The sequence below is a fragment of the Choloepus didactylus genome, chromosome 17 (assembly GCF_015220235.1).
Source record: "Choloepus didactylus isolate mChoDid1 chromosome 17, mChoDid1.pri, whole genome shotgun sequence".
In the NCBI taxonomy this organism is placed as follows: Eukaryota; Metazoa; Chordata; class Mammalia; order Pilosa; family Megalonychidae; genus Choloepus; species Choloepus didactylus.
In genome coordinates this window covers 31,449,566-31,466,363 of record NC_051323.1, presented here as the reverse complement: position 1 = coordinate 31,466,363, position 16,798 = coordinate 31,449,566, and the positions used below count along the sequence as shown (strand labels likewise).

General features: G+C 37.3%; 1 pseudogene; it reads left to right on the top strand.

The window, feature by feature from the left end:
• Positions 1–3,428: 3,428 nt before the first annotated feature.
• On the top strand, positions 3,429–12,723 carry LOC119512078 (annotated as a pseudogene).
• Positions 12,724–16,798: the final 4,075 nt, after the last annotated feature.

The window sequence follows — 16,798 nt, the reverse complement described above, 5'->3', positions numbered from 1 at the left end:
AGAAAAATCCCATTCCTTAAAGCCTAGCATGATACATACACATAAACTGAGTTGATACTTGCTATAAGCATCTCTTGCAACTATGCCAAAAATATGTATGTATTCAAATAAAGACCAGTAAGCAATATTCAAAAATGAAAAGAGTAACTTCTATATTCAGGCAATATGATTATGGATGACTTATTTTCTCCTTTCAAATTTTTCTCTAATATTGCTACATAATATATTGCTATTTTTTCTAATTTATTGCCAAAAATGAAGAAAAAGAAGAATATTGTTCCCTTCTTTAATACAGCTGTAAGAAGCCTTGCATTCTTCATTGAGAACCAGCTACCACTTCTATCTAGTTTGACAAAGTGAGTAATTCTAAAGTGAAGTAAAGGGTTTTTAAAATTTTTAGTTCCCTGATAAGGACAGAGGGAAATTAATTTTTTAAAGAGTGAGAAAAAAAAACACTTTCCTAGAAGACACGCAAACACTGGTCAGTCTTTTCCTAACACTGAGGATGCCCAAAGCCTGCTACCTTGACCAGCCCTTTCATTATTAAGAAGCCAAGAGAGGGTACTCTTTGATATAGAGAATATTTTATTGGCAGAAGCTCTGAAGAGATCCTTTCTTCAAATATTCATTGTTTTCAGCATTCCTTACCACCTCAGGATTTACTCAGAACTCCAAGAAAGTCTGTTTTGTATCCTTAGGCAAAGGTTAGCTATTTTAGGGGCTTTGTGTGTATGATGTGCTTTCTTATGGACACCATAATTCTGTCTCTGAAAATACCTTTATCAAAAAAATAAAGAAAAAAGAAGCCCATTTTCTGCAAGGCTTTTTAAACTGCCTGAACATCTTTGAGGTTTCTAAGTGCATTCCTGTGTATCAAAAAAGTACCACTTGCTCCCAAGCTCCATGATTCCCCAGGCTTATTAAAACATCTGCCTTCATTGCCATACTTGGGTGAAACTAAAAATCCAAGAAGACTTAGGCTTAAGACTTTCAAGCTTCCCCAAGAGGCCAAGTCAAGAATTCAGGGCTCTCTCCCTTATCTTATATGGATAATTTGACTGGAGACATATGCAAAGAGTTATTATAAGTTTTCCATATCCTGTGTTTGTAACCCAGTATCTATTTCCAACCAATCCTTGACAAATATGGGAGTTACCTAATAGCAGAAGATGATACTTATGGTGAAGAACTGTGTCCTAGACATAGGAAACATAATGCAGAATCAGAAATAGGAATCCAGACCTGCCAACAGCTCAGGAAAATGCCCCTATTTTTTTATTGGGAGACAATTCTCCATGGGCCCCTCATGTTTCTGCCCATCTTGTGACAGCTTTTATTCTAGATGTGTAAGGGGACAACTTTGAAGATAGAGATAGTGTCTCCCTCCAGGACAGAGGGTAGATTTGTTTGCTGTACAGGATAGTAAAAGTAAAGATAATGCCTCCCTCCAGGGCAAGGTTTGGGCAGGTTTGCAAGCAACCCCCTTGTGGAACTGGTGGTTTCCCCAAGTTCACGGTTTTCAGCTTTGATACAAATTCACTGTGTGCACAGCATTTGCCTGAGTCTGTCTGCATCACATCTATGGGACTTGGGGGACAAGAGGGATGAGTGAGACCATAAATCTCATGCTGCCTACTGTGGTGTAAGTAAGAAAGTCCTTTGTTTTTGACCCAGAACGCTCATGTCCTGTCCTAACATCCAGAAAACTGTGGTAAACTAACTTGCTAGCTTGAAAGTTGGGTAAATCCCAAACCGTTACAATTTTAGATTCTTCCAATAAGAGATAGCTCACTGTTAGGATATGGACCCTCTTTAACCTCAGTAGAAGAGAATTTTGATTTCACAGGCAAAACAGATAGGTGTGCATGATGGCATAAGAACATATCACTCATATGTACTTATCTATGATAACTAGCTATAATAAAACATCCCCTACACTTGCCAGACAACATAATTGATATCAACTTCACACAGACTTATTAATAATATTCCCTAAATGTCTTTAACAAATGCAACTCCACTATAAACACCAGCCTGTGGACTGGCTACAGACTCACTTTTGAAAGGAGCTCTCATCAAATAGACCAGAATTCTTCAAGAAAAAGACTGTATTTCAGAGAATGAAAACTAAGATTCAGAAAAATACTAAATCAAATAATCCTCAATTAGAAAACAAACAATATAATACCTAAAAACCATATGCAGATAACTCAGTTATAAAATGAACAATTAATACCATGCCAGCCATTTCTAAGGAACTTCTATAATTTTAAAAAAACAATTACTTTCCATTGAAAATGTTAATCCTTTTCTAAGATCAAAAGAGCTAAGAAAAGAAACATGGTAGAATCTAGCAGTCTCCAAATGTAGCAGAGTTATGATACTGTCTCACAAACTTCTATTAGATAACTTTGATCTACACAGAATATCCAGGATATAGATATATTTAATATATATTATTGCTACCAATGAGCATCAAGGGATAGTTTAGGAGAGAAATTTTTCTCTGGTATCTTTGTCTCGTTTTTCAGACTACAATCCAAGATTGTTCTAAAGATGTATAATTACATTAAATCAGATATTTATGAGAACATTTGATCCTATGTATATTATGTTTCTACTGTAAACTAGGAGAGAAACAGGTTTAACAACTTCTGGTTTGAACTTCACTCCCTTGTTTTCTTCTAAAATGATGAGGCCTTACAGTACAATTGTACACTATTTCCAATCAGTATTATAATTTATTAGTGAAAGGTTCTTTAAAATCCGATGCATTTTGGCAGAAGAGAGGCCAATATCGTAAAGATAACTTTTAAAAGGGACATTGAATCCAATTCAAATAGAAATATCTAAAATTTTTCTTTTCATTCCCTTTTTAGAAATATCTCCAAGGCATCAACCCATTTATAATAACAAGAATGCAAATTACAATCACAGTCACACTGAAATATTTTTTCCTATCAGATTTGCCAAGATAAACAAATTTGATAATATACTGTATTACAAGGGTACAGGGAAATGGGCACTATCATAGCTTGCTTAATAGGAGAGCAAGTTGCTACAACCTCTACAGAGAGCAATTAGGCAACATATATCAGAGTTTTAAATGCAGATATCCTTTGGCCCAGAACTTGAATTTCTAGGAACTTATCACACAGCTGTGCTTGCACATATATAAAATGAAATATGGACACAGGTAAAGTTAGGAGCCTCCAGAGCTGAAGGGGCTGGGGTCCAGTACCCCTCGGGCTCCAGACACGCCTTTGGATCTTCATGGCCCAGGCGAGATGTTCTGTATGATTTATAATGGAGACTACTTTGTTTTTGGCTTTTCCTCTGCTTCAGAAACACCTGACATTAGTCATCTAAACTCATTAAACACCATCTTAAAATGTTATATTTTTTCTTTGTAGGCTACTTCAAGAAAAATGGCCCTATCAGCCCAGCAGATACCCAGATGGTTCAACTCAATTAAATTGGGTAGCTCCATTAATGCTACACAACGCAACAGATATTTTCAAAGACCAGGAATAACATTGTTGCGTGGCTCTTCTGCTAAGCCTCTGATATTTTCTGACAATTGGTTTCTCCATTGGGGATTTAAGACTTTCAGAACTTCCTCCTTATGGAATAGTTTCCAGCTTACCAACTCAAGTCAGAAGTGCTCTGTTTCCTCCCACGAATGAACAGTCACAGGGGACACAAAGGACACCCAGCTCTGATTCTGAGCTGTCTCTAGAAGAACTGGAAGCTTTACCTCCATTGTCTCCATTGCAACCAATTTCCAAGAAAGAGGCTGTTCAAATTATTGCAGACCCTCTGTTGCCCCCAGTTTCATTCACACTTTGAGACTATGTGGATCATTCTGAGACTCTGCAGGAGTTAATGCTTCTAGGGGTGGATTTGTCCAAGATAGAAAAACATTCTGATGCAGCCAACCACCTTCTGAGACTGGATTTTGAGAAAGACTTTAAGAAAATACTCCTGTTTCTTAAAGATTTGGGTATAGAGGATAACCAACTGGGAGCATTCTTGACTAAAAAGTATGCCATTTTCTCCGAAGACCTTGAAAATCTTAAGATCAGGGTGGCTTACCTACAGTCAAAACAGTTCAGTAAGACAGATATTGCACAGATGGTCAGAAAGGCAGCATTTTTGCTGAGTTTTTGGTGGAAAGGCTGGATAACAGATTGGGGGTTTTTTTCAGAAAGAACTTGAACTTAATGTGAAAAAGATGAGAGATCTAGTAATTCCTCTCCCAAGGCTACTAACTAGAAGTCTAGAGCTTATGAAAGAAAATATGAAGGTTTATCATCTTGCACTTGGTTTTAAACACAATGAAATTCAACATATGATCACCAGAATCCCAAAGACATTAACTGCAAATAAAAGGAAACTTACTGAGACTTTTGATTATGTGCTCAACGTGCTGTGGATTCCCCACCACATCATTGTAAGGTCCCCACAGGTATTTAATACAAAGTTGTTTAAAAATCAAAGAAAGACATTTGTTTCTTACATATTTAGGAAGAGCCAGTATGATCCAGCAAGACAGAACTACATCTCATTGGACAAATTAGTATCTATTCAAAGAAGGCAGAGTGACAAAAGGAAAATAAAAAAGAAAGAGAAAAAAAAACATGACAGCAAGGAAGCAACAAAAGGAAAGAGAGCATTAAACTAAAGTAGAATAAAGAGACAACATCACCAATGCCAAGAGTCCCATATCCCTCCCTTATGCCCCCCCTCTTATACACATTTAGCTTTGGTATATTGCCTTTGCTATATTAAAAGAAGCATAATACAATATTTCTGTTAATTATAGTCTCTAGTTTGCATTGATTGCATTTCCCCCAATGTCTCCCTATTTTTAACACTTTGCAAGGTTGACATTCATTTGTTCTACCTCACAAAAAAACATATTTGTACATTTTATCACAATTATTGAGCACTCTAGGTTTCACTGAGTTATACAGTCCTAGTCTTTATCTTTCCTCTTTCCTTCTGGTGTCCCACATACTCCTAACCTTTCTCTTTCAACCATACTCACAGTCATCTCTGTTCAGTGTACTTACATTGCTTTGCTACCATCACCAAAAATTGTGTTCCAAACCTCTCACTCCTGTCTTTTCCTATCTGTCTGTAGTGTTCCCTTTAGTATTTCTGGTAGAGCAGGTATATTGTTCACAAACTCTGTCATTGTCTGTTTGTCAGAGAATATTTTAAACTCTCCCTCATATTTGAAGGACAGTTTTGCCGGATATAGGATTCTTAGTTGGCGGTTTTTCTCTTTCAGTATCATAAAAATGTCACCCCACTTCTTTCTTGCCTCCACGGTTTCTATTGAGAAATCTGCACATAGTCTTATCAAGCTTCCTTTGTATGTGATGGATCAATTTTCTCTTGCTGCTTTCAGGATTCTCTCTTTATCTTTGACGTTTGATAATCTGATTATTAAATGTCTTGGCATAGGCCTATTCAGATCTATTCTGTTTGGAGTATGCTGTGCTTCTTGGATCTGTAATTTTATGTCTTTCATAAGAGATGGGAAATTTTCATTGATTATTTCCTCTATTGTTGTTTCTGCCCCCTTTCCCTTCTCTTCTCCTTCTGGGACACCAATGACACGTACATTCATGTGTTTCATGGTGTCATTTAATTCCCAGAGATGTTGTTCATATTTTTCCATTCTTTTCCTTATCTGTTCTTTTGTGTGTAGGCTTTCAGGTGTCTTGTTCTCCAGTTCCTGAGTGTTTTCTTCTGCCTCTTGAGATCTGCTATTGTATGTCTCCACTCTGTCTTTCATCTCGTGTTGTGTCTTTCATTTCCACAGATTCTTCCAGCTGTTTTTTTGCACTTTCAATTTCTACCTTATGTACACCCAGTGTTTTCTTTATAGCCTTCATCTCGTTTGCCATATTTTCCCTAAGCTTCTTGAATTGATTTAGCATTAGTTGTTTCAATTCTTGTATCTCAGTTGAAGTGTAAATTTGTTCCTTTGACTGGGCCATGGCTTTGTTTTCGTAGTGTAGGTTGTAGTTTTCTGTTTTCTAGGCATCTGGTTTCCTTGGTTACCCCAATCAGGTTTTCCCAGACCAGAACAGGCCCAGGTCCCAGAAGAAAGAAATATTTAGTATCCGGTTTCTATGAGGGTGTATCTTAGAAGATTGAGACACCCTGTGAGGCCTTATGCCACTGTGCTTTTCCTAATCTGCCCAGCAGGTGGTGCCTGTCAGTCTGTAGCTTCTGACTGGTGTAAGGAGGTGAGGCCTGTGGTTGTTTTGCCCAGGCTCTGGGGTCTGGTTCTGAATGGAAGGCAGGTAGTAGAGCTGGGCACCACCTCTTTCCTCTTAGGGAAGATACACCCCCTAGGGTGTTTTCATTTGCATTTAAATGGGTTCTTTGTGTCTCTGACTCTGCCATCTCCACCCTTGTCTGGGTCAGAGCACTGCAAGCTGAAAATGGCTGAGGCTTTCTCCACTGAGCCCCTCAGGTTGAGAGGGAGAAAAAGAGAGAGAAAGCCCCTTTTCAGAGCCAGTCCACAGCCCCCAGTTTCACCCACTGGCCAGAGACAGCACCCAGTCCTCTGGGCTACCCCTCCCAGCACAGAGAAGTCCCTTGACTCTTCAAAGTCAGTTGTCACTAAAAGCCTCTGTCTGCTTGTTGGGGATTTGCAGCTTGCATTCAGCAGTCCACATTTGCCAATTAAAACCCCAGTTGGAGCTGGACTGAGAGATATTTGCTAGTTCAGAGAGTGCTACTCTCACAGCAAGGTTTTGCAGTTTGAGCTGCCATGGGGGGAGGGGCCTCCTGGCTCACATCTGCAGTATCTACTCACAGATTCCACACTGTGATCCCAGGCATTCCTCCCAATCCAGGTTGGTGTACAATGCGTGGGCAGTCACAGTTGTCCCCCAGCAGTTATTCCAGATTATTTACTAGTTGTTTCTGGTTATTAGTTGCTCCATGGGGACTAACTAACTTCCACTCCTCTCCATGCTGCGATCTTCTTCCTTCTGCCGCAATTTACTTTTAATAGTATATACAGTGTTCTGAGGTCACTGCATTTTCTAGAAAGGATTTTTCATTCCATCTTGGGATGAATATTGAGAATAAAAATGGAAAGAATTGGGAAGGGAGGGCAGAATGGGAAATCATTGCTTAATGGGTTGAGTTTCTGTTTGGAATAATGAGTAGTTTTGGTATTGGATAGTGGTGATGCGAGCGCAATATTGTGAATGTTATTAACATCACTGAACTGTACACATTAACATGGTTAAAATGGGGAATTTTGTGCTGCATATGTGTTAGCACAATAAAAAAATTTTAATTTAGGGGAGCAAACATTTTTAGCATTTAACATTTCCTCTGTACTTTGCTTTCATCAGTTTCTCTCTCTAAAGCAAAACACTTTTTAGCAATTGTTAGGGGTTGGAAGAAGTAAATTGCAGAAAAGGGGCAAAAGAGTATCCTTCTTTTTTTCCAAAATAGAAAAAGAGCTTTTATGAACAGGTAGGTGGGAAAGAAGCACATATAAGTTGCTGGGGAAAAGGTACACAAGGAAGTTGAAGGTTCTCTAAGCTATCAGTACCCCAGTTCTCTGGCAAAATCTTCATGTACCGAGAAGGATATGAATACCCCAGTGTGAAGAGCACTGCCCTGGGTTATATACTAAGAGAGGTATTACTTAATCAAAAGCTGTGCATATTTTCAACTTTACTTACCAAACTGTTTTGAAAGCAGTTGAATTAGTTTATGCTCCCACAGCAGTAGGTGTGAAATAATATCTCAATGTTATTTTTATTTTTCATTGGCATTGCAATTTTTGTTTGTCTTGTGTTTCTCTGATTATTATAAAAATTGAGTTTCTGTTCACATGTTAATTGGTCATTTGGATTTCCTGTTATATGACTCTGTCCATTTTTTCTACTGCTATGTATCTTTTTCTTATCAATAAGTATAGAGTAGTTAAATATTCTGGATACTCATGCTTTATCAATTATATGCATTTCAGATAACTTCTCTCAGTCCATTTGAAAATTGCTTAAACCTTCAGACATCTCAGTTTCCGCATATGAAAAACTGATAGAGTAATACATACTTCAAAAGGTGTTAAATTTTTTAATCCTCACAATAAATCCAAGAGGTAGGTATCATAATAAAGTCCATTTTCCAGATGATAAAACTTAACTAGGATACACTAAATCGTTTACCATAGATGCTATACAAATTTTCATCCTATCATCAGGATGCACAGGTCCTTGTTACTCCACATCTACACTACCACTTGAAATTATCAGAATTCTAAATTTTTGCCAATATGGTGAGTATGAAATAAAATCTCTTTGTTTCACTGCATTTCCCCGGTAACTAAGGAGCATGAATATCTTTTCATATGTTCATTGTCCATTCTTGATTCTGCTTCTCTAAAATACCTGTTTATGTCTTTTGCCCATCTTTACATTAGTTATTTGCCTCTTTCTTATTGATTCATAAGATGTCTTTATATATTCTGAACACTCAATGTTTTGTCATTTACATGTGCAAATAGCATCTCCCAGTTTGTGGCTTCTCTTTTTGTTCTTTCTATGATTACTTTTGACATAATTTACTTTACCATTTCCTTTATGGTCATGCTTCTCTTGCATCTTATTACCTTCCTTTATTTTAAAGGTTTCTATGTCATTTTCTGTTTGTAAGTAGCATAATAAAATCTGTAGCCTCTATCTTTTAATATACGAATTTCATTTATTTACATTTGTTATCATTGATATATTTAGACTTATTTCTATCATATTTTTAAATTTACTGTTTCCCATCCTTTTGGTCACTTTCTTTTTTTCCATCTCTCTGCATTCTGTTGGATGGATAAATTTTTCTAAATTAACTGCAATTTTGGAAACCACAGATTGTAAATCCATTTGTTTAGGCTACCTTAAACATTTATCATAGATTCTTAACCATAAATTTTTTAATTCTGTCTAAAATTATTCTATATTTGTATCCTCTTCCTGAACATAAAAAGGAATTTAGCAATATACAAAATAAAATTGGCAAAATGTTAATTATTGTTAAAACTGGGTGATGAGCAAAGTGTTTTAGAGGTCTTGACATACTTAAGTACCCATTAAACACCTCCTACACACACACAGAGAGAAATACAGACATACCTAGAGGATATTGTGGGTTTGGTCCCAGACCACTGCAGTAAAGCAAATATCACAATAAAGCAAGTCACTGGCTTCCCAGTGCATATAAAAGTTATGCTTACACTATACTGTAGTCTATTGAGTGTGCAATGGCATTATGTCTAAAAAACAACGCACATACTTTAATTAAACTGTGGCACAGAGACATGAAGTGAGCACATGCTATTGGAAAAATGGTGCCAATAGACTTGCTTGACGCAGGGTTGCCACAAACCTTCACTTTGTAAAAACACAATATCTGTGAAGCACAATAAACTGAAGCACAATAAAATGAGATATGTCTGTAGCAAGAGACATAGAGAAACAATCTCACTATTGAGTAGATTTTTAATTTTTCTTTCTTATAAAAACACGCAAAATTTTGTTTTATAGGAGATTTTTCAGCCACAGAAATGCATTTCCAGATACATTTTATCTGTGTATATGCTGTCTGTTTTTTATTTGGTTGGTTGGTTGGTTTTACTTTTTTTTTATCCTTAATAGTCTCTTCCATGGGTCTGTGGCAAATTTCCTTAGATTTTGTGTACTGGAAAATGATTTTATTTTACTCTCACTTTTGAGTGATAGTTTAACTGGGTACAATATATAGGTCAGTAGTTATTTTTCCTCAGAACTTTCTACTTTGTCTTCTGGCATCTACCATTTCTGGTGAGAAACTAGCTGTCCATTTCATCATTCCTTTGAAGAAAATCTGTCTTTTTTCTCTGGCTGCTTTTAAGATTTTCTCTTTATCACTGATGTGATGTCATCATAATGTGTCTACTCTGCATGGGATTTATCTTCATATATCTTGTATGGTATTTGGAATACACTTTCATTTAAGGATGCACATATTTCTTGGATTTTAGAAAATTTTAAACTATTGTCTCACCAAATGTTGCTTTTCCATCTTCCCTCCATTCTCTTCTTCTGGAACCCCTATTAAATATACCCAAAGTTTCCAAAGTGTATCTCTCACATCTTAACTGATTGTTCATATTTTTATATTCATCATATTATTATAATGAAATATTTTTATTTTTATTTTTATTGTAAAGATACTTTCATTTTTATTTTCTCTTTGCATGTTGGGTGAATTCCTTGGTACTGTTTTCCACTTTATTAATTCTCCAATTCTTTCTGGTCTATAATTTATCCCAACTATTAAGTTCTTATTCAAGGACGGTTTTTCATTTCTACTTATTTTTGTTTCTTTTGTGGATATTATTCCCTAATTACCCTTTTAAGGAGGTGGAATTTAAGTTGAAAAAATAGAAGCCATGTGATGAGACAGGTATGGAGCATTTCAGTCAGCGAGAATATCTTTGGAACCCAGACATTTTATTCTGTCTCCCCAAAACTCCATGCTTTGACCAACATTTACTTTCAACTTGACCCATGATATAATCACAGCTGATTATAACCCAGCATGATGAGTAAATCTAAAATCGTTCGGTGCTGGGTCCATGTACTCATTACCTGAGTTTGGGGTGTGAATAATATGAAGCAAGACCTTCAGGTTGTCTGACTTGTCTGGATATCACCGAGTGCCATACTCTGGCTTACAGAAGCTTTACTCCTTTAAGTCAATTCAGCCCTCATGTATCATCCCAGAGATGAATGTAGCCAGGCTGATAGAGCTGCAGACTATGGTTTCGGTTGCAATGAGTAACAAAGTTACTAATAACTAAAATGTTATTTTTAGTAGTAATCATGTGTTTTATGGAAATCAAAATACCTGAAAAATAAACAAGACAGTTAAATGCTATCACTTAACACCGTCTTGATTATATACAAAAAAATGCAAACGGGTATTAAAGCCATGTGGCAATACACACGAAGGTGTCATATCAATGACGAAGATTCTCCAAACTATGCCTATTCTAATATTTTTTAGAATATGGTTTAAATTACAACAGTAATTTTTAATCTGGGTTATAATTTGAAGATCCCCAGTTGCAGAACTGTTGCTCCAAGTCCCTGTAGGTGAAGGAGGTATTTTGGGAGGCAGTTGTGGTGAATGACCCCTGGTTTCTTTCCCTCATGCCACGTCACCTTTGATGCCACCGCTGATCCCACTTATGCCTCTTCTCTCCCTCTTCCCTTCTTCCTTTCCACCAAGTGCCAGGCTCACAGGTGCCAGCATGAGAGCCCAGGACTGTAATTTGTTACTTAAAAACTAACATATTCACATATCTGACATTTTCCAATGAAGTGAGCTTTACTATTATTCTGTCAGGCCATCAATTGTCTTGTGCTGAGAGTGTGGATTCACAGGTGGGTAAGGCAAGCTTCTTGGCTCAACCACACAGTGTGCCTACACACAGCACACCTCAGTGGACCCAGTGGCTGCATTTGCAGCATCTGCCAAACACAAAATCACACTGAACATTTTCCTTTAATAATCTTAACACTGTTGCCTTTGTCTAGTGTGGATCTTCCCAGTTTCTCACAGTGCTTCTTCTAAAGTAAGAAATACTGAGATCAAAACAGCTACCCTACATTGAGCTTTAACATTTTACGTTGCTTTTGAAATTCCTGGACAAAGTAAAAGCAATGTCAAGTTTTTCACACTTTCACATTTCAGAAGAAGAACTATCATAATTCGGGGTTTGACTAATTCTGGTTAAGTCTCCTTTCTGGATGAAGTAGTTCAAATACTTAGGAGGAGGTTAGTGCCTTGAATGTGATGTTCACTTCCATCAAGAGAAAACATCCCTATAGTGGAGATGTTACTCAACAAAGAACCTGCTGTTTCCAATTCAATCTCCTCTTTCAATTCACTACCAACTGCCACTATAGAAATACTGTTTAATGCCAAGGAAATCTCTGGTCTGATGAGCCAACAGACCAAATAAGTTAATATGAAATCAAGTTCATATTTTTAAGTATGTCTTCCAGTTGTTTAGAAACAAAGTATGGGTATAGATAATTTCAACAAAATTAATTTTTAAAATAAATACAATTTAAGACAGGGTGAAAGTTGTCATTAGTGACCTTCTTGCGTTTTTGTGGTTTCTCATGACCTAAGAGCGCTGCAGGATCTGGTGCTGCCATCCCCTCCAACCACCACCCATGCCTGTGCCACTTGCTAATTCTGTTCTTGCTGTGAGCTTTCTGTTAGCTCCTAGAGTAGACCAAGCTGTTTCCCATCAGGGCCTTTGAATTTGTTGTCTTCCCTGCCTGGAATATTCTTCTGCTTCTTTTCATTTTAAATATCACCTCTTCCAAGAAGCCTTCCCTGACCATCTTTTTCAAAGTAGCTCATCCTTCTTACTCCCTGTCATGGCACTCTGGTTTGCTTCCTGTGTAGTATAAATCAGAGTCTGCAACTTTCTTATTTATTGGTTATTGTTGATCTGTTTTCCCACATCAGAATGAAAGCCCTATGAAGGCAGGAATTTAAATCATTTTGTGCTGCATCCCTAGACATAGGTGCTCGGTGCAGAAGTCTACCAGCCAATGTCAGATTACTGATGCAGCTACCTCAGATTTAGAACACTGTGACTCAGACAGTAAATGCCAAGATGCCTAGCTGGATTTCATGCATAATTGGCCATATAATGGAATGTAGGATATTCTAGAAGCCACAAACCTTTGGGTTTGAGATGATGCGTTCATTTCTGAAATGTCTGTATTATGACTAACTCTGCAAAATGATCACTAGAGGGCGACATAGCCAAATACTATGTACTCTAAAATTCAAGGATTTTCAGCCCAGCTGCAGCCCAGCTCTCCTCTCAGCTTCCCTGACAGATGTCAATCCAGTTTCTTTTAAAACAAACAAAATTATGATGGAGCACTCACTACCCCATGGATAGACTGCTCTATGGCTGGGCAGCACGCTTATTTAGAAAGTCCTGTTTCTTGTTGATCTAGCTGTAACCTCCCCTCATTGCCTAAAATCATTAAGAAATGGATGCTACCTTAGACCCTAGCCTGAGCCTCATTGTCCAGAGTATTGTCTGGAATCTTGAAGCCACCCAATCCCAGTATTTCTCACAGCCTTCTCATCCTTGGCCATTGCTCCAGATGGAACGTACCAATTTTTCTCTCCTTTGACCCACTGGCCCCCTGCTCTTTCCCTGAAGCTTCATACTTTGCCCGGTTCCACAGTAAATGTATCCCCCAATATTATCAGCTCCCTCTACCCAAGAAAGCCCTTCCAAACTCTTGCCTCTACTGAAAGCTGTCCTGAAGGAGGTCTAGTTACCTTGCATCCATCTCCAGTGAAGGTGCTGGAACTCCCAAGGTCCGAGAACCATGGGCAGGGTTGGCATTCCTCCAGCCGCCAGCGCTCCTCTCAAAGCATTGCTTCTCCTGTTCTCAGATTTGTGCCTTCCTGTTGCTCCACTGTCACCTTCCCTGTTCTGTATGGTTTAAGTAATGTCTCCATCTCCTAACCCCTTCATTCCACCCTCTCCTGGGGTCTCACCCTGGCACTCACATTTACCTAGTAATTGTCTCTCCAGCTCACTCAGAAACTCCTCCCACCATACTACTCCTTCAGTCTCATAAAGATGCCCCCTGCATTTTCTCCCCATAGCTCAGGCTTCTCATTTCTTTTCCTATCCAGCCTAGATTCCCACAATTATTTTTTCAACAACTTTAATATTCTTATCCACTATCTTTCTTCCCAAGCCTCCCCTGACCAAAGCCTCAAAAGGACATATCCAACTTTTCTCCTTTTCTGCTCCTACATTAAGCACTGCTAGTGAGGATAATACCAAACATTTATTGACAACAATTTTATGAGGTAGTGCTACCACTACCCACATATTACAAATGAGAAAATTAAGGGCTAGAGAGAATAAGTAAATTATCCTAGGCCACATGGCTAGTAAGTCAGACAATCTGGCTTAATCAAATATCTTTAAATATATAAAATAAAAATGGATACAATTATGGAGAGGAATTGACAAATTAATCATCAAAGTGAGAGATTTCAGTTCACTTTTCTGAATTAATGATAGGTCAGGCATTCAAAAAATTAGTAAAGATGTAGATGATGAGAACACACTTAGCAAACCTGATGTAGCAAATAGATATATATGTATAGAACCCTGTACCCAACAATCAGACATGCACAAATGGAATATTTACAAAATTTGACAATGAGCTAGTCCAGTGGTTCTTAAAATTTTTGGTCTCAAGACCCCTTTAATAAAGCCAAAAGCTGATTTTTAAAAATTACCAGGGACTCCAAAGAGCTTTTGTTTATGTGACTACAATTATCAATATTTACTGTGTTTTATGTATTTAACTCATTTAATAAATAAATACAAATATTTATTTAAAATAACAACAATAAACTCATTATAATTAACATAAATAACATTTTTGTGAAAGATAACTTTATTTTTTAAAAAAAATTAGTGAGAAGAATGGCAGTGTTTTACATTTTGGCCAATCTCTTCAATGTCTGGCTTAATACAAAACAGCTGGATTTTCATATCTAGTTCTGCAATCTGTTTTGATATGTTGTTTTAGTTGAAGTCTATGAAGAAAATCCAGCTGCACATATGAGAACGAGGAAAACAGCCCTTGATACCTGGCCAGGCCTTGGGGCTGCTGCGAGTTGGCCTGGCACTCAGAGCAGGCCTTGGTGTTCTGTTAAACATAATCAATTCCACAGAACATCCACATCAGGCAGGGCCACTCTATGATCATGACGGATCAAGATAAAATAAGACCACTCTGTAATCATGTCTAAACAGATAAAACACTAACATTGTCCAAGCCACACAATACCAATTCCCCTCTCCCAGCTAATATGAGTGACTGCTGCTTCTTTACCAATTGTATCTTCAGCCTCGCTCTAGTCTGCCATCCTATTGGCTAGATTTATTAAGATTCCCAGTCATAGAATTACCTCCAGTTCCTGACAGCATCCAATCCAGAACAAAGCCCCGCTTTCTTAAACCCCACCCTCAAATTCACCTAACACAAGCCCAAACCCCATAAGTCTTTCCTAAAACCCTGATACTGAGAAGCCCCATGGTTTCCTATGATGTGCATTCTCCCTCACTGCAATGAACTTGCTCAACTACAGCTGTGTTTCTGGTGGTCTTCAGCTGGAAGAAATAGACAAGTAGATATGTAGTTAGAAAAGGAAGGAATGTTTTGATTGCATTTTCAGATCATCATGGATATTCTTCTTTGATACTACACCAAAATTCAACAAGTGATAGTTTCTTAAAGGTTAGTTGTGATGTGGAATCTGAAACCATGATTAGTGAACTTTTCATAGTCTGTCATATTAAAATCCATCAGCCTATTTTGCACTTTGAATGGATCTCTTGACCATACGTAATTCTGAATATTGTGCATCGACCATCTGGAAAATTTCAATTCACTGATTTATGCAGATCTTCTTAATGTTAACTTATTTCACTCTACAGTATATTTAAAAATCATATTTGTTAGTATCACCACCAATCCCATCAGAAAAGTCTTTAAGTATTTAGAAGCTCTTAAGCCCCCAGTAGCAGCAGATATGAGATTTTCTAAATTCAATTTTCTTTTGAAATCTCCATTGTTATCACTGGAAACAAATATTGTCAGTTGTTTTCTTCAAAGTGGCAGGCTCATTTTAATCATTTTCAAGAAAATGTCTACCAAACACCCCAGTCCAAATAACCACGATTTGTTTGTTGACTGTTTTTTTTAAGTAAAATGGTTGGTATTCTATGGGGGAGAAAAGGAGCTGATTCTCCTCTCACTTCAACTAATCACACAAGTGCTTTTCCACAGGACAATCATCATTCTTTGATATACAGTAGAAGTGCTTTATGTATACTTTCTATTTGGTCAAACAGAATATTTAAAAGATATGTCCTCAAGGATCAAGATTTCCTAAAAATAAAAATTTGAATTGCTTCATCAAGAACATTCATAAGTGAAATTGGTTGGGGTTTTTTTCTGCAAATTCATAGTGGTGAAGAACACAATGACTACTAGTAAGTTTTCTGCAACTGCCTTGATTCATGCTAAGGCATCAGAGTTTTACCTCCCATTGCTTTTGCACCATCAGTTCAAATATCAACTCAGTGAAAAAGGCAAATAATGTGTTAATATAGTTATGAAAACAGTTTTGACTTCATAGATCCCCTGAAAGGGTCTTGGGAATTCCCAGGGATCTGCAGACCACATTTTGAGACTTGCTGAAGTGGGCTATAAAACAAGTCTCAACAATTTAAGAGAATATGTATCATATAGACCACAGTCTCTGACCACAATGCTATTAAATTAAGAGTCATTACAACAAAAGATAAATATCCCCTTACATTTGGAAATTTTAGAACATTTTCTTAACAACCCATCGACCAAAGGAGATACCATAACAGAAATTTCAAAATACTTAGAACTGAATGATAAAGATATAGATAGATATATAGATAGATAGATAGATAGATAGATAGATAGATAGATATAGATATAGATATAGATATATAGATATATAGATATATATAAAAGTCCAAGTAAGGGGCCTAGATTTTCACCCTCACAAAGCTGCAATGAGGATCCCCACTGCCACTGGGGTAGTGTCAGAGAAGCCCAAGAGGGGAGCTGGGACTTTCATCCCTGCCAGCTGGTAATGAGCCCCTCAT